Source organism: Mchenga conophoros, linkage group LG7, assembly GCF_057382185.1.
Source record: "Mchenga conophoros isolate Kocher_MC1m ecotype Shallow Benthic linkage group LG7, M_conophoros_male_GT1.1, whole genome shotgun sequence".
In the NCBI taxonomy this organism is placed as follows: Eukaryota; Metazoa; Chordata; class Actinopteri; order Cichliformes; family Cichlidae; genus Mchenga; species Mchenga conophoros.
Window position 1 is genome coordinate 33,210,472 of NC_140532.1, and position 18,780 is coordinate 33,229,251.

General features: G+C 39.8%; 1 protein-coding gene across 2 annotated transcripts in view; it reads right to left on the reverse strand.

Annotated features, from left to right (window-relative positions):
* rab27b (RAB27B, member RAS oncogene family) overlaps positions 1 to 18,780 on the reverse strand; it is a 97,652-nt gene that overhangs the window by 74,544 nt on the left and 4,328 nt on the right. Inside the window, exon 2 of one of the 2 annotated variants that reach the window (XM_085278953.1) lies at positions 15,181 to 15,441. The gene's annotated coding sequence lies outside the window, so the exon portion shown is untranslated. Of the gene's footprint in view, positions 1 to 15,180; positions 15,452 to 18,780 lie in introns of those variants that run through there. The other variant, XM_085278954.1, reaches the window with a different exon arrangement.

The window sequence follows — 18,780 nt, forward strand, 5'->3', positions numbered from 1 at the left end:
ACGCCAGAATGCTGTTTACAGACTTCATTTCAGCATTCAATACAATCCTCCCCTCACAACTCATCAGGAAACTGACAGACCTAGGCATCAGTTCCCTCATGTGTAACCGGCCCCAACATGTCCGGCTGGATAACCACTGCTCATCTACAATCACAATGAACACCGGTGTACCACAAGGCTGTGTGATGAGCCCTTTCCTCTACTCCCTATTTACCCATGACTGCAGACCTGCCGATGGTTCCAACATCATCATTAAGTTTGCAGATGACACCACGGTGATTGGCTTCATCAGTGACAACGATGAGGCCGCCTACAGGGAGGAGGTGGATCATCTGGCTGAGTGGTGCGACACAAACAACCTGCTGCTCAACACTGAGAAGACCAAGGAGCTCATCGTGGACTACAGGAGGAATGCTGACCCACATCCACCCATCCACATTAAGGGGACGGCTGTGGAGCGTGTGAGCAGCTTCAAGTTCCTGGGTGTCCACATCTCCGAGGATCTCATCTGGATGACCAACTGCTCCAAGCTGGTCAAGAAGGCTCACCAGCGCCTCTTCTTCCTGAGGAAGAACCACCTGTCCACAGACATCCTGGTGAACTTCTATTGTTGCACCATCGAGAGCATCCTGACCAACTGTATAACAGTCTGGTACGGGAACTGCTCTGCCTCGGACCGGAAGGCGTTGCAGAGGGTCGTGAAAACTGCCCAGCGCATCGCCGGGCAGGGATAGCTCAGTAGGTAGAGTGGTGGCCCCATGATCGGAAGGTCGGGGGTTCGACTCCAGTGAACGGCTACCCTGAGGTACCCCTGAGCAAGGTACCGTCCCTACACACTGCTCCCCGGGCGCTGCACTGGTGGCTGCCCACTGCTTCACTGGGTGAATGGGTTAAATGCAGAGGAACTATTTCCCTATGGGGACTAACACATACACTTTACACTTTACACTTCCTGCCATAAAGGAAATCTACAGGAAGCGGTGTCTGAAAAGGGCTGGGAAAATCATCAGAGACCCCAGTCACCCATCACATGGACTCTTCACCCTCCTGCCCTCTGGGAGGTGCTACAGGAGCCTCCGGACTAAGACCACCAGGTACCGGAACAGCTTCTTCCCCACAGCTGTCAGACTCCTCAACTCTGCCTCCTGATATCTGACCCACGTTAATACATGGACTGAACATACACACACCCACAATGGACAACTGTACCCTCAAACACACAATAATAACATGGACTGAACCACCACTCACAACCACCAGCACTTTATATAGCCTCTGTAGAAATTATCCACATATCTCACTTATCTTAACTGTCATTGTAACATACCTATAACAGACCCATTTCTGTAATATATCTATATACCTATATCATTGCTAATATATATTTTGTAATATATCTATATCATGGCTAAAGCACTTCTGGATGGATGCAAACTGCATTTCGTTGTCTTGTACTTGTGACGTGTGCAATGACAATAAAGTTGAATTCTATTCTATCCTACCGCAATAGCGCATGTTGATGGTGTCATCAAGCTGCACCTGTTTTGGTCGAAAGCATTACAGCGGCTGCAAACAACATCTGCAAATTATGCCGGACGACAGTAATAGCTTTTTTTTTTTTTTTTTTTTTTTTTTTACTTTGATTTTTATTAGGTTATTTTATCATTGTGGACATACAGTAAAGAAAATAACAAACAGACATACATATAAACAAACATAGAGTCTGGAGTTTACATATCTTTCTCCATTTATCACATTGCAGAAAAAAAAAAGAAAACCTATTATGTTATTTCATTTGTGTCACTTCTGAATGTTTTCCACTTCCTCCATAGTCTGTCGTATTTACCTCCCATCAGTCTAATGTTGAGTGTTATTTTTTCCATCTCTGAGATATCCTCTACAATACTGATCCAATCCCGCTGGGTGGGAGGATCTGGATGTAACCACTTCTTTGTAATTGCTTTTTTTGTTGCGGCCAGAATTATTTTGACTAAATACACGTCCTCTTTTTGTATGTATTCTTTTATGTTTCCTAGATACATCACTTGGCAAGTATTTGGGAATGTATAACTCAAAATATTATCCATATTCATTTTTAAGTCTTCCCAATACTTTTTAATTTTAATGCATTTCCAGAATACATGAGAATGATCCGCTTCCATTTCTCCACACAATCTCCAACAATTTTGTAAACTTGAGGTCAGTTTGCTTTTTATTTTGGGTGTAATGAAAAAACGTGTCAAATTTTTCCAACAAAATTCCCTCCACAACGGCGAATTAGTTGTACTGTGTTGCAATTCACACATATTGAGCCATTCTTTCTCTGTTATTTTTATGGTCAGTTCAACTTCCCATTTCTTTTTAATATAGAGTGTTGAATCTTGTCTATTTTCTTCTAATGACCTATAGAAGGTGGAAATAGTTTTAAATTGTTTATGTTCATAGCAATCTTTTACTTTTCCGACAACCCCCAGTGGTTTCCCAAGCCAGTCAGATTTTATTTGTTTTGCGTAGTAGTCCCTAACTTGCAAATATCTAAAGAAATCTCTATTTTCCAATTTGTATTTGTTTTTTAGTTGTTGGAAACTCATTAGTCCTCCGTTTTTCATAAGGGTACAAACTGCTGTAATCCCTTTTAGTTCCCACTGTTTGAATGTTTGGTCCAATTGTCCTGCCTTGAAATTTTTATCATGTCTAAACCATCTGAGTATAAATAATTGTTCTTTTAACTGACATTTTTCTATTACTGTGTGCCATATGTCTAATGTAAATTTCACAATTTGATTCATTCCACTTTTATTCTTTGTCATTAAATGTTTGTCAGAGATAAAAATCTGAATGTTGTTTCCCTCGATTTCTTTCTCAATTTCCTTCCATCTTGCCTCATATTCTGGTCTACACCAACCAGCAAGTGGTCTGAGTTGGGCTGCATAGAAGTATTCCCTTAGGTTCGGCAAGGCCATCCCTCCCTTGCGCTTCGGGAGTTGCAGTGTTGTTAGTCTTATTCTGGGCTTCTTCCCACCCCAAATAAACCTTGATATCATCTTGTCCCATATTTTGAATTTTTTTTGAGATATAGGAAGTGGGAGTGACTGAAACATGTATAACAGTCTTGGGAGAACATTCATCTTTATTATTTGGATTCTTGAGTAGAAGTTTGTAGGTGTTGCCGACCACCGTTCTAGATCTTTTCTAATGTTGCCCTCCACCTGATTATAGTTTATGTCCGCCATATCTGATAATGATTTTGTCAAGGTTACGCCCAAATATTTCATGTTGTTCGAGTGCCAATTTAATTTGTATTCGTCTCTGATCTTTTGGGAGGGTATATAATTGAATGATAGAATTTGTGTTTTGGATACATTAATTTTATAGCCTGATAAGTATTCAAAGGTATGGAATAGTTGCATCAAAATTGGGAAGCACTTGTCAGGGTTTCGTAGAAAAATAATAACGTCATCAGCAAACAATCCAATAAGGTGTTTTTGTCCAGCAAGGGATACCCCCTCCAACTTTGAATGTTGTCGCACTGCTTGTGCTAGTGGCTCAACATATAAAGCAAAAAGAATTGGTGACAAGACACAGCCCTGTTTTGTACCTCTATATAGCCGAATTCTATCTGTCAGACTGCCATTCACCTTGATTCTAGCTGTAGGTTGATTATAGATTGTCCTTATACATTGTATTGAGCTGTCCTTAAACCCAAATTTTTCCAATACTCCAAATAGGAAGAGCCAGCTTACGCTATCAAATGCCTTTTCTTGATCTAAGCTAATTAACACAGTACTGATATTCGTTTTTTCTGCATTGTCAATAATGTGAAGGACTCTCCTTATATTGTCCTGTGCCTGACGTCCCTTGATGAATCCAGTTTGATCCACTTCTATCAGATCTGGTACAAATTTTTGGAGTCTTTTGCTAATGATCGAAGCGTACAATTTATAGTCGTTATTTAGGAGGGAAATGGGTCTATAATTCTTGCAGTATTCTTTGTTTTTTCCTTCTTTGGGTAAGATTGTTATAATAGCTTCTCCCCATGATGGTGGAGCTATTCCCTGATTCAGAGTCCAGTTGAAGCAAGATAGAAGAAGTGGCTTGAGTTCTTCTTTGAAAACTTTGTAAAATTCAGCCTGAAAGCCATCGCTTCCTGGGGCTTTATTTGTTTTTTGTTCGGCAATAACTGTATCTAGTTCCTTATCTGTAATCTGTGAAATCAGTAACTTGTTTTGGGTATCTCCTATGGAGGGCAGATCCAGCGGGTCAAGAAAATTTTTTATTGTCTCAAGGTCTGCGGCTGCCGGTTGTGAATACAGTCTCGTGTAATATTTTTTAAATTCATTTTCTATCTCATTAGGCATATAGTGTAATTTGTTACTATCCAAATTTCTTACTTTATCAATAATCCTTGATCTCTGCTTTTTACGCAGTCTACTGGCAAGTATTTTAGTTGCTTTGGGCCCTGATTCGTAATAGGTTTGTTGCATATACCTAGCCTTTTTTTCTACTTCTTCTTTTAGTAATTCATCAATTTGGTTTCTGATGTCTGATATTTCTTCTAGAATTTCAGGATTTTTAAGTAGTTTATGTTCCCTCTCCAGATGTTTAAGTTTTTCTATCAAATTTTTATATAGGGCCAGTCGCGCTTTTTTTTGTGCTGCTGTTAGGGCTATGAGTTTTCCCCTTAAGACTGCCTTTAATGCATCCCAAAGTATAGTTGGGCTCACATCTCCGGTATCATTGTCTTCTATATACATTTTTATATCTTCTTTAATTTTCTTAACATGTTCATCCCTATTTAAAATACCCAAATTAAGTCTCCATGCTGTATGTATTTTCCTATTATCGAGACTGATTTCTAGACTAATCAAACTATGGTCTGAGACATCTGCCACACCTATTTTACAATCTATAACATTATGAAGTTCTTCAATATTAATTAGAAAATAATCAATTCTCGAATATGTGGCATGAGGTGCAGAGTAGTGGGTGTAGTCCCTGGTTTGAGGATTACGTGTTCTCCATACATCAATCAGTCCCACCTCTTGTAATATTGTATTCATAAAATTAGACAAACGATGTTTACATGTTGCAGCGCTGGTAGTGTCAATATCCCGATTTAGCACAACATTGTAATCCCCTGCACATATCACCAGACCTTCAGATTCTTGTGTCACTAAATTGAATAAATCTTTGTAATCACTTTTCTTACTTCCTGGTGGGGCGTAGATATTAACCAGGGTAACTAGTTTATTTTCCAATTTCCCTTTAATTAGTAAGTATCTACCCTCTTTATCAGACACTTCTTTGTGGCATTCAAATTGTACAGAGTTTGCTATTAAAATAGCTACTCCTCTTTTCTGACTTTGTCTGTAGGAATTGTAATAGGTGTTTTTATAACCAAATCTTTTCAATTTTTCATGTTCCTGTTGGGGCAGGTGAGTCTCCTGCAAGAATATTACCTGTGCCTTTTCTTTTTTGAGTTTTGTTACCACTTTACTTCTTTTGATTGGGTTATTCAGACCATTCACATTCAGTGACACCAGTTTTATATTATTAAAAGGCATATAATCCACGCGATTGTAGATCGTAATTCTCCAGACAACAAAAAATTGTGGCCTTGACATTTGGCCAACCACCATATACCATTACAACAGTGCAAAATAAAAAAACAAAACAAACAAAAAAACAAACAAACCCTATAACACCCGACTTCCACGTTGGGGTGAACGCTTCCCACCCCGAATCCCCGTTGGCAGGCTGAGGAGAAAGTCTCTTCACAGAGGGCCCCTCCTTGGCGGTGATACATAATGTTTCACACATCCAAAAGTCCAACGATCTCTGGCAGCGATATTTAAAGTCACAGCGAAGTCTACTTTGTATTAAACTATTCAGTAGGTGCTCTTTTTTGATCGTTGTTCTCACACTTAGGAATAGATTGTCACTCTCGGAAGAGGAAGGAGAAGAAAAAAAAAAAAAAAAAAAAAAAAAAGGGAAAAAGGGGGAAAGGGGGAAACCCCGGGTAGAGAATAATTGAGGACTCACAGTTCTAAAGTTAAGTAATCCCGTGGGAAAAATAATCGATACCTTGAGTGACATAGATGAGATCTTCATGTCTTGAGAGCAGCTTGTATTATCCTCTTACTGCGCCGATTCACTGCCACACTGTTGCTCGTAAAAGATGCTCCATCTCCGGTCCCAAATCCGTTGAATCTGCTCCTGGCAGCTGCACAGTGTATCCTCTCTTTCTCAGCTCTAGCGCAGCCTCCCTTGCGCTGCCGTAGGTTCGTACACCCGTATCCCAATGGATACGAATTTTGTCCAGCGGTGTTTGGAATCTGACGCCTTTTTCTTTCAATGCCCTTTTGATGTTCCCATATTCCCGACGTTTCTGGGCCACCTCTGTGGCATAATCATGGTCAAATAATATATGCTGACCTTCATACTCCACTTTGCCAGCCCAGGCTCTTTTCAAGATGTCCTCCTTACATATATATTCCTGAAAATTTATTATTATTGACCTGGGCGGCGCATTCTGACCCGGTTTTCCCGTCAACGCTCTATGGGCTCGTTGTATCCGTAGTCTCATATCCTGTGGCAATGAAAGAGCTTTTTTCAATAAATCTTCCACGAACTGTGGCATCGATTCACCTTCTACTCCTTCCGGGACTCCGTAAAGTCGAATATTATTCCTGCTGGATCGTCCTTCCAAATCCGTCATCTTTCTTTGTATAGATTTGTAGTTTTCCATAACTTTGATTAAAGCATCTTTCATAGCTGCGTTTAATTTCTCCGCTTCCGCTATTCGTGTCTCTGCTTCTGTCAATTTACGCTCAAGTGTGTTGGCTTTTTCAGTATTTGCAGAGATGCTTTGATAGACTTCTGTTTTCAATAATGCCAACTCAACTCTCATGTCTTGTTTCAACTCTTCTCTAATTTTTAGCATATCTTGTTTACTTTCAGCGCGAAATGTTTGCAGCTCCATCTTGATGTCTTTTAACATTTCGCTAACACTCTCGGAGTCCCGCCGTTGATCAGAGTTATCCATTTCTTTATATTCTTGGTATGCTGCTCGCTTTTTGTGACTTCTCGTCTTCTTACCCCCACTCATCCCAGTCAAGAATCACGAATAATTGTGTATCTTCTTGAATTTGGGGGGTTAATTAGAAAAGTTTGCTGCCAGACTCCCAACTACACGTCCATCTTGGTTTCTCCTTCCGGAAGTCCAGTCCGGACGACAGTAATAGCAAAGAGATGAAGCACTTTTGGAATATGGGGAAAGCCAAAAACTGCCCTTTCTCCACTTCCGTACCATTGATTCATTAAAGCTGAATTCTCTCGCAGCTGCTCTATTCCCATGTTGCAATATTATTAATGACAAACCTCGTATTGTGGATGGATTATCTCAGTTGTTCTCCTGACTGAAGTTTGGTCAGTTTATAGCATCCTGCCATGCAATTGCATTTGCTACCAGAAACCCTCACGTTAACCTTTAGCGAGTGGAAAAAAGTTAGCGTTCATCCTCCAGTTGCACTGTGCTAATGTTATACTAACGTAGCTGTTTTGCTATCGATCACGTAGCACATCATTATATACCAGCTAGTCCAACTTCAATAACCCTACAAAAGTCACTTCATTAATGTCGGAAGTGATAGCAGAGCTGTACTTTAATTTTTTTCAGAAATCTCTCAGTCAGAACATGGCATATCATGTTTAGATGGAAACTAGCGAGCTAACTTCCTGTTAACTTCTAACTCTGTTAAATTTAATAACTTCTTTTGTCATGCATCCGTGGATATTAAACTTAATTGTTACACCTGGTAAAGCAGCAACACTGATCATTTTATTAAAGATGAAAGAATTTAGACAGTTTTTAACTCTCAGTGATGCTTCAGTGTTCGTTTGACTTTGGGACTTGAAGCGGACGGAGCTTTGGACCCAGATTACTCCACAAGGCTCCTGACTACGGCAGCCGTAATGCTCCGGAAATCCATCAAACGGTGCGGCTTTCAGATTTCTGCGCGCCGTGTACTACAGTAAGCGCAACCAGAATTCATACATAAGGCACTGTCGACTTTGAGAAAATGGGGAAAAAGTAAATAAATAAATTTTTTTTAAAAAGTGTTATACAAAAGAAAAGACTATCGCGATATATATCGTTACTGCACACGCTTCAAATTATACCGTGATATGGATTTTAGGCCATATCGCCCAGCCCTAGAATACAGTCATTAAAACACCCAAGCAGAAAGATTAATCGCGTGTACGGCTTTAACAAACTATTAATTCAATTTCTGAATATGTTGATTTGTGTTTAATATGTGAACATTTTCAGTCTGTTTCAAACCACAGATCGGTGTTTAAACTCACCAGCATTTAAAATAATGGTCATGCCAACCAATATTAGCACTACTAAAACATCAAGCTAAAGAGCTAATGATTTTAAAAAAGGGGAAACTTAAATATTAGCAATATTAGCATAAGCGGGTTCCTATTCAGTAAAATACACTTGATTTACTTAATTATCAATTAGATTTCTCAACACACAGCAATTTGGTGTTTTTGAGACACTGAAAACACAGAACTGTTTATACCAAGGTTAAGTAAAGCTAAACTAAAAACTAAAACTAGATGTGACAACACAAGTCACAAGTTTAGTAAACTAAAATAAGAGATTTTAAATGAAAAATAGACGTCATCACTGAAAAAAAGTGAAACTGAAATGATTTTGTGAACTTGAAAAACTAAATTAAAAATCAGTCAATGAAAAACAAAATTTAAAATAATTTATGAAGCTTTAAGCAGACAACCATTGGATAGGTTTAATGGGAGACAAGCATTTGTTTGTGTGTGCGCATGTGTGTGAGTGTTACCTCTTGACAACTTTCTTGCCACATTTGCCATTTTGCTTTGCCTTAATCCTCGAAACTTTGAGCCATCACCGATTCATGGATCCAGATAGAACATTTTTTCAGGCTGGCTGATCATTTCGATGATCATTTTGGTGGCATCTTCTTCAGTGGTTTTCTACACATTTTGTGCCCAAGCCACACCAAAGGGAAAGCCAAATGGCTTTTAGGCGTACTTTTTCAAATCTGCGCTTCACTGGTATCGAAATCGCCTGCATCAGCCTTATCAGACACTTTCACATAAAACTGCCTCAACATTCTTTTAGGGTTTTACTCAGTAGGGATGTTTGGGTTCCTAGTGCCTCTTCAGTTTGCTTCCTACCATGATACCATCAGCTCCTCTCAGCAGATGATACACTTGGGCTGAGAGCTTTTGACTTCCAATAGACCAGTAGCTTCACAATGTTTTTTACTGACTGTTTGATTTTCCACTCATACATTTTCTATCCTCATGACCATCTCTCAGGGTCTTGATGTGTCACACTTTAATATTTTCGCCTCTTGAGTCACTGCACAAAAGAACATGGGTTCCTTATGACAAGGTTTTTTTTCTTTAACAGCTTGCAGGCTATTAACAAACGAGTGCCTGCAAAATACAGTACAGTAAATAAAAAGTTCCTTCATAACATTTTGTGCAATAATGTATGACAAAATCCCACGGTACACCTGGACTCGCGTCAAGGCAGACTAGTGTGCCATAACACTCCATTTGGGAACTGTTGTTGTACAACAATTTAAATGCCTTTTGAGTCAGTAATTAAAAGATAAAAATGTATACAGTGAAGGCAGGTTCGGCATCCCAAGGATATTTAACAGTAATCACTTTCAGCCCTGTGCTATCTGCACCTCAAGCCTTGCAGCCCTTTGGTGTGAGTCATTTAGTCTCTGATATGCAGCAGATGACTTATGCAAAGGAAGGTCCAGAGAACGAACTGGAATTCTAAAGTAAAAATAAAACTGAAGTGCTTCTGCGCATCATAAGCACATAAATTTGTGATAAATCACAGAGATACACTTAATTATCCATGACAGGTCTGGTGTGCCAGTCAGCTCTTTAACGCTGTAAAATAAACGTGGGATCTTTGGATCCAGCCAGCAATTGAGCTTCAACTCAACTCGATTATTTCTGCCAGGAAACATTTGTATAACTAAAAGTTAATTCTCCTGACAGACCATACTCTCAGGAAAGCCAACACGCAGACACCATGCTCGACCTGAAGAGGAGTGTTTCTGCAGCAAGGCCCTTGCTATCAAGTGGAAATCTTATCTATGCATTAATCATCTTAGGAAGGCTGAATCCTGCTGTTTCTGGTCGATACACTGCAGGTGGGTGGCAGGAGGAAGAAGAGGAGGAGAGGGAGGGAGTGACAGAGAGCCAGAAGGAAAGGGCAGAGTGGTTAGGGAGACTGTCTTGGAGGCAAAAGGTCACTGTGAATCATCACAGCAAAACACCTAACGTGAGCGCCCCTATTCTTCCCGGATAAACCTCAAAGGTACCAACTGCATTTTCAGACTTTAGAACGGAAGCTGCCAATACAACTCGGGAAATGGCATGAAACTTCCATAAGCCTGTATATCTTGAAATCGGTCTAATCCAACTGTGATTCCATATGATTGTTACCTCAGACCAGCAACACAGAAATTATGGAGGACCAGAGAAAACTGTTAGCCCTCAAGTTTTTTCAAAAGCAGGACAAACTGTAAGCTTCCACAGAAAACCCATCCAAGCACAAAGAACACTACAGATAGAAAGAAAGATCCAATATTTAAGTGCCTTAAACCAGCACTGCTTTTAACTGACACCAGGTGGCAATGCCTGTGGTTGGAAAGCGATTTCTGGTGCTATTAAAGCCTACAGGGAAACTGCTTTGACCTCATTGACTCTCTTGACTGCTGGTTGGCACTGTGCTGCCTCTTCAAATCTCAAATCTTAAAGTAGAGTTAGGAGTGAGAGATCCAGATCATGGAACCTGCAGATCTCTGCGATACCGCATCTTTGGTAAAACTGAAGATTTTGAGCGCCTGGGAACGAGAATAGTTTGATGTTGCATGAACCATAAAACAGCATTTATAGCCCAGCCTAGTTTGCAATGCACATTTCAGATGAGACTTTAAAATAAAGAGAAGTTAATGAAGGAGAGTACAAAACAAACATGAAAAACCTGATTATTTATGACTTAACCCACTTTAAAAGCATTTCTGCTTCAGATTCAGTTGGGATGCTTTGTGAGTTTGCCCAGGTAAGAGAAACCATTTGTCCAAATTAGGATTTATTGACACCTTAAAAATTCCCACTGGACACTCCTCATGTTACTGACCCAGAAACTGTGATTAACAGGTGAGCAACCAGGTCACTGACAAGATGAATTTAAAGGTTTCTGCACACAAATCTACAGACCTCTATGCTTCAGATGCATTACTATACTTAGAAAAATAACACTATGCGTGTGTCCACAGAGAGTGTCAAATGGACTCGGGCTGGTTGATATGTTTAAGTTTTCCAGTCAGCTGCTGCGATCCCAATATCCAGAGATTACGACCATTTTTCAAAGACGACAACCACGGAAAAAACTTTATGGTACAAAAACATCTAATGTCACCAGTTTAGGATTATTATACACAGACCTAACCAAAGCACTCAGAAGGATGCCTTACAACCTCGAAATAATCAAGTGGCAACAGCACAGGCTTTTAAATGGGGAGGAAGTACAACCACACAGTTTTCTAAAATTGTTCTCAAACAAGAACTTTTCAGAAACGCTCACATTTTCTATTAAATGTTACCTGCTATTTATTTAGCAGGCTGAATTCTGAAAAGGTCAGGCCATTAAATACAATAGGAAAAAAAAAATAACCAAGCCTGCTGCTAGCAGCAGATAGCTTCACCAAAAAGTGTTCAACCCTAGCACTGAGTCTCATGGTGACAAAATTTCATGTCATGTGAGCTTCTTTAAGACAATGAAATGTGATGAGATTCTCTCTCTTACCTTTATTGTGACCTCATGTCTAAAGTCTGAATTGTTCATTTAAATCTTTATAACTGGATGATCGTCATAGATGCTGCTTGTGATCAAGAGGTTACGCCACAACTCGATAATGGAGCATGAAATAACAAGATGCCTCTAAACGCATGCAAGTTTGCTTTTACAACTCAGATGATCAATCTTTATATTTAACTCAGCTTCTGTCACAGACGAATTGCTGCACAAACGTGAAGTGTAACGCACGGGCTGTCATGTCATCTTCCCATGAACTGTAAAAGAGCCCCGTTTTACTCATATCCAGTAAATGGAATTTAACCATGTCCCATCTCAGAGCCTCCCTTTGTAGAAGTATATTTCATGCACCCACATGTCACACTGTGGCATTTCTGTGACTCACAGCTGATCTGGGGTCACATTTAGGGATTAATATTCAGTGAAATTCTACACATAATTTACATTGTACATTTTACCCCTCAGCTGAATTACTGAAATCTAAGAAGGATTTTTAGCTAACAGACATACACAGGCATTGCTTGGCTTTGTTGAAGATTAAAAATTCACTGACCAGTTTTTCTGTATCAGTAGTTCACATCACAGCAGACCTGACAGCACAAGCAAAGAGCAACTTTTCCCTTCGCCTCATTCGTCTTTATTAATTTGTCTTTTTATGAAATTTGACCAAATGAATAGCAACTCTAAGGAAGCCGAGGCCTTTAGTGTGCACACTAACACCAGCACAGATAACAGGCCGGCAAGTCAGATGTTATTTGTAATTTCCATTATGAGCCTATCAGCAAGAAATCAGCTTGGATTCACTCTGCAGAAACAATAAAGCTGCCAGCAGCTCGGGGGATGCCGACCGCATTACCCATCCAATAAAGGCTGCTTCCGCTAATTACCTCTGCTCCTTCCATCTTTGTTTACAAACTGATTTATGAGTCAACAAAGACTCCAAGAAGAAAATACTCATTACTGTCACACCTCATCTGTGTGTGGACATGAAATATCATTTTCAAATTAGGTGAATTTACCTGGATTTAAAGCAAATGAAAAAATTGTAATTGTTTGCATAGGCCAGCAAGACTTCTATTCCCTTTACCTTATTTAAATTATGCACATTGACAATGAGTAGGAGAGTCATTTTCATATTTTTGTTTAATAAGAAGATCTCCATTTGAGCCCTGGGAAAAGAAATGAATCTTTTGGGGTTGCATCAGGAAGGCGGAGGGTATAAAAGTCTGCATAATCAAAAATGCGGAGCCACCCACTGTGGGGACCCCTTGTGAATAGAGTACCCACTGAAAGTGGCTTCTAAATTATAGTAAAACTGAATATTAATTACCTCACCGGGACGTTTAACGCAGTTTGTCTGCGCTTGATTATGATGATATTGTTTCTATGCATGCTTCCATATCGACATTGAAACCTCGAGTCTGTTTCACAATGCATTGCAATTCATCACAGGTGGTTCTTTTCATACTCACCATTGTATCTTTTATGAAGAAGTGGGATGATGCTCCCTAGCAAACTGAAGAGAGGGTGCTTGTCTGCTTACCAGAGGGGCCGATGGCGCGATATGGCAGCCTCGCTTCTGTCAGTCTGCCCCAGGGCAGCTGTGGCTACAACTGTAGCTGCCTCCACCAGTGCGTGAATGTGAGAGTGAATGAATAATGGAATTGTAAAGCGCTTTGGGTGCCTTGAAAAGCGCTATATAAATCCAATCCATTATTATTATTATTATTATTATTACCTCAACTCCTTGACTGAATTTAAATAAAGTACCTACAATGTCAGGTTTCAGGACATTTAAACATCATCTGTAGCTCGTGTTCACACTGAGCTTGGGAAAACTGGATTCAGATTCATTGCTGCCTATAAATGGAACAAGCTCCAAAGAACTATTAAGCTGCATTCTCTGTAGGGTTTTACGTTTGTCTATCTGCAACTGTTCTTGTACGAGTTGGTCTTCATTTGCGTGTATAATGCATTTGTCCCTTAACTGTGCAGCTCTTTGTGTCAGTTTTTGAATGTTGCATGTGTATGTTTGTATGCAGTCCTCTCTTGAAAAAGAGATCTCAATCTTAGTTAGCTTACCTGTTAGGATTTAATAATAAAAGGCTAACCTTTATGTTTAAATTCCATTATGGAAAAAGAGAAATTTTACACAGAAGATAAAAGGTAAATGGACTGGTACTTATACATCACCTTGCTACTCTTGATCCCTTTGAGGCACTTTCTTACTACATGCATGATTACAGTGCAGCAGGCCAAAGGTAGGAGTACACTTTAGTTGAGGTCGCCAGTCGATCACACGCTGATATAATTCCCATAAAAATTTCTGATACCGATTCCTGCTGAGACTGTTGTTCTTCAGCTACAAGGGTACAATTAGATTTAAAGAAACACATTTCTAAATAATATTTCAGGGAGACAGAGGAGATGCAAACACATAACCTTCCAGTTAATAATGGCTGTTCCATGTTGATTCTAACAGGTAAATAATGCCAGGTTATCTTATACTTTCTGATTTTAGCTCATATTAATTTAAGGCCACCCTTACCTCTGACTGAGTGCCCCTGGCAAACAGAAGGTTTGAACAGCAGGTGGGTGAGGTTTCTGTGCTTACAGCCAAAAGTGACATCATACAGAGCCAAGAATAATTCATTAAAATAAACTTTCGGAAACAGAGTCTTCTATGCAGGCTACACCAAACTGTGGTTCGCTTTCTGGTGGCTTCAGCAGGCCACTGCTTTGTGGGAAAAAGAAAACAAACCCCACACATGAAAAGGTTCAAAGCAAACTGTTGCTGTAAAGTTGGAGCCGCACCGTTGTGCAAGACATCGCTTTATCTTTCGCATTTACCGGAAGCACAGCTTCAAACCTGAGGTTTAACGCAGCATTTCTGAATTTCACTCTCACACACCTGCCTGTCAGGTGAAGCAGCTATCACGTCACTTATTTGCACGTGCGTGAACACCCACGCAGACTCCAACTACGATCACAGTGCACGCGGACTCCAAAGAGGAAAATGCACGAGACTCGTTTGCGTAAATGGCGTAGAGGTGCAGCGGGCTGATAACAGACTGTTGGTCTGGAGGCTGCAGACACTTTGCTCCTCAGCAGATCCTCCAGCAGCCCTGCGCCGGGGCTATGACTCATACCGCCTGCCTGCTACCGATGCTGGACACGACAAGTAACACGCACCGAACACCAACAAGCAAACACGCGTCTGCGCCAGGCACCAGCCGAGCCCGCAGGAAACATTCCGCTCTTTTCTTTTTGCCACTCACCTTTCTTTGACGTTACAGAAACAAACTCAGATCCTCCTCTCAGGTGTCTGCTTCTGCCTGGCCAGTTCGTCTCCTCCTCCTCCTCCGAGACGTCGCATCGCTCCCACAGTCCTGTTCGAGGGGTAAATCCGGGCAGAGATCAGCAGCCTGCCCGGAGCGCAGCGTGATGTCCCAGCGGGCTGTTTGTTGGAGCTACAGGCTGGGGACAGCTCGAGAGTACCTCTGAGAGTCCTGCGAGTCTGATGGATGTCGCACGGCTTCCTTTAGGGTGGAGAATAGACGATCGAGCTGCTTTCAGGGACTCTCTGTGACCTCGGATTTTTCATCTTTTTGGCTAAGACGTGCATCGATGTGCCCATACTGTGACTAAATATCAATAAGTTTTTGTGTTGATATTATTATGTGATATGTTCTATATAACAAGCACGTTATTGGTAGCGCACTCAATAATAAAAATACAACATATTGGTTTCATTATATGGAATGCCATTTATGCCAATTTAAAGACATAAATACACAATAAATATTAGGCAAATAATTCTGGAACTGTGCTATGAAAGTCCACTTTGATAATGCTGATATAAAAAGATACTTAAAGTGTACAAAAAATGCTTGTATGAATGGGTGTAAATAGGTGAACAAGGCAAAGAGCGCTCCAATAAAAGTAGAAAAGCACTACATAAAAACCAGTCCATTTACCGTACATTCAGTGCCTTCACACACACACACGCATACCTTCATACATGTCACTACCAAGCACTTATGTGCAGAATCTCTCTCTCTCTCACACACACACACACACACACACACACACACACACACACACACACCTTCATACACCAAGTGACTTTTTGCACAATACTCCGTCTTTTGCACATTTCTATTGTACTGTAGTGTAATTGTACATTGCACTTTATGTAGTTCTGCGTTGATTGTGTCTTATATGTCATATGTAGCACAATGGTCTTGGAGGAACGCTGTCTCGTTTCACTGTGTACTGTACCACTGCACATGGTTGGAATGACAATAAAACCACTTGACTTGACTTGTATTTATTCCAGGTTTTGGGGGCTTGTAAATGGAAAAAACTGCAGCTTCTTTAATTCCATTTGAAAATGAATCCAAAAGCAAGTAAATTCCCAAAGACTTCCATGTTAAAAGTTTTAACTTTACTGCATTAAAAAAACACCTGCGGAGGTTTAATATTTGTAAAACATCCCAGTGTGCTGTCAATACAAGTGAAGCTGAACTTGCTGCGAATAAATATCAACCTACTTTACAGAAACACAGGAAGGAGATGATACAGAGCCTGCAGATGTTTGATTAGTGAATCATAAAACATGTTTTTGGGGGTCATGTGACCTTTAATTAAACAAGAGAGGCCACCAAGACCACGCCCACCTTTAAAGGAATGCCATGATAACAATGCAAATCAATCAATGAAAGCAAAAACATAAAAAGCAAAATCAAAAGAACACATCAACATAAGGGACGTTTAAAGAAAACACATGCGTTCACACTGCTCAGTGCCCCACATGGGATTTCAATTGATTAAAAGGGATTAGCATATCTAATTTTACAAGCTTCTCCAGATTGTTCCACTTGTGTGAGGCACCGTAATAGGAAGCCAATTTGCTGCTCATAATGTGAACAGAAAAGCTTTTGAAACATATGTTTGGTTGTTGTTGTTTTTTTTTCTTTAATCTACCAGTTCTGCTGTTCCTCAGCTTTTCTGTTGTCCCTTGATGTTTGAAGCTCTTCTGCATAAAATCCACCATCTTTATCAGGAAATGTAGCAGATGCTGTCATCTGACAATAGAACCAGGTTTCATGATTACTATGCATTCTTCAATCCACTGCATTACATAAGGACCATAAAGGACCCTAATTCAATGAACCCCGTAAAACTACCCCCTGCTTCATACACCATAAAAAAAGATGGATTATTCAAGCTTCGAATGCATATATCACATTGCATTTATTGTTTGAGGTATCTGTGAGAAAGCGAGTTCTTACATTTCCAAACTCAAAGCACAGATTAAAGAATCATCATAACCGAAAATAAATAAAATTTTAAAAATAATTATATTTGACAGGAAACCTTTAGAAGTGTAAGTATTAAAATTCCTACAGGACTTGAAGGCACCTTGGTATGAGCGTGGTTGATACACATTCATCCCACCAGAAAATAGATGCGTTTGCAGGGTCCTAGCGCCTACAGTTACTTTCTCATTCACTTTGGTATTAATGTTCAACAGGTGGAAACACATTTATTCTACTAATTTGTTTTTATTTTACATAACAAATAAAACAAAGACCATTCAGTAATTAGTGGCAATTCTTTTTAAGAAAATGTTTGATATGTTAACCCACTATGCCATTTAAATATGGGATTATATCAAAAGTTTTAATTTGATTTAGATCTCAACACAAATCAGCTACGAAGCCATATGTAAAACATGTCGGAGATGTGGTGTTAGGGAATCCTGACCAAACTGATGGAATTCCAGAAAGTACCGTCAGATTTTTATCCACCATGTGAGGGACCAAGCAGCCAAGGCATAGAGGACACATGTAACTCAAAGAAAGAGAAACATAATTAATATAACAAAACATTTTAGAAAAAACACACAATGCTACTATGTGCGTGCCTCATAATATCAGTGTTAGGTTTAGCCAAATGATTAATGAATTATATTAATGAAAAAAAAACTGCAAAACAAACTAATAAAGTGAACAAATGGACTGATTTACCCCTGTGTGGCTGATGCCATCACACACCATGAGATACCTCCTGGAAAGCATCTGATTAACAATATCAATTTCCAACATGGTAAGCATCCCAAACACAGTGTGAATGCAGTATAAGCATACCTGAATATTTTTTTTTACAAAAACAAACAGTATAGAAAAACAATACAATTTTAGAGTGTTTTAGTGCAACTGACAAAGTAAAATTTTTTAAGGAGAGGAGCTCAGGCTGCTTCCTTTCACAAATATCTAACACATTGAACTTTTTTACTGGGCTTGACTTTAGTTTTTCCTCAAATCTTAGTCTCAGCATCCACGTTGTCATGGATACCACATGTCTCTGTAAACGTGTGAGGTGCAACGTGAGCTAGGGAATAAAAATACAGAGACCTTTGGAGCGAGCTTTCAGTGACTGTGCTTGATATAGTGGTTTATGTGCATGTGCTCAAGTGAAAGAGTGTGTGTGTGTGTGTGTGTGTGTGTGTGTGTGTGTGTGTGTGTGTGATCATGCATGTGCTGACTGAGTTCATGATTAAACTTTTTACCACCGCAAATTGTTACCATGGAGATGTGATTCAGAATGTCACGTTTCTCCACTTAATTAGCTGGTAAATATGGACATACTTGGAACAGAGCCTGGTCTTCCATCAAAGTCAAAGAATAGGGAAAAAAAACAGTGAATAAAAGGAGAACTTGAATAGGTTCTTGGAACATCTGCTCATCTCCATTACCAGCACTTCTTACATAACGTGCAATAACTCTCTGCTGAATGATAAATTGAAAGAAAGACCAGCATAAAGTGTTCTAAGCCCCTGTTTTGGTCGATGCCATAAGCACCTATACTCGAGT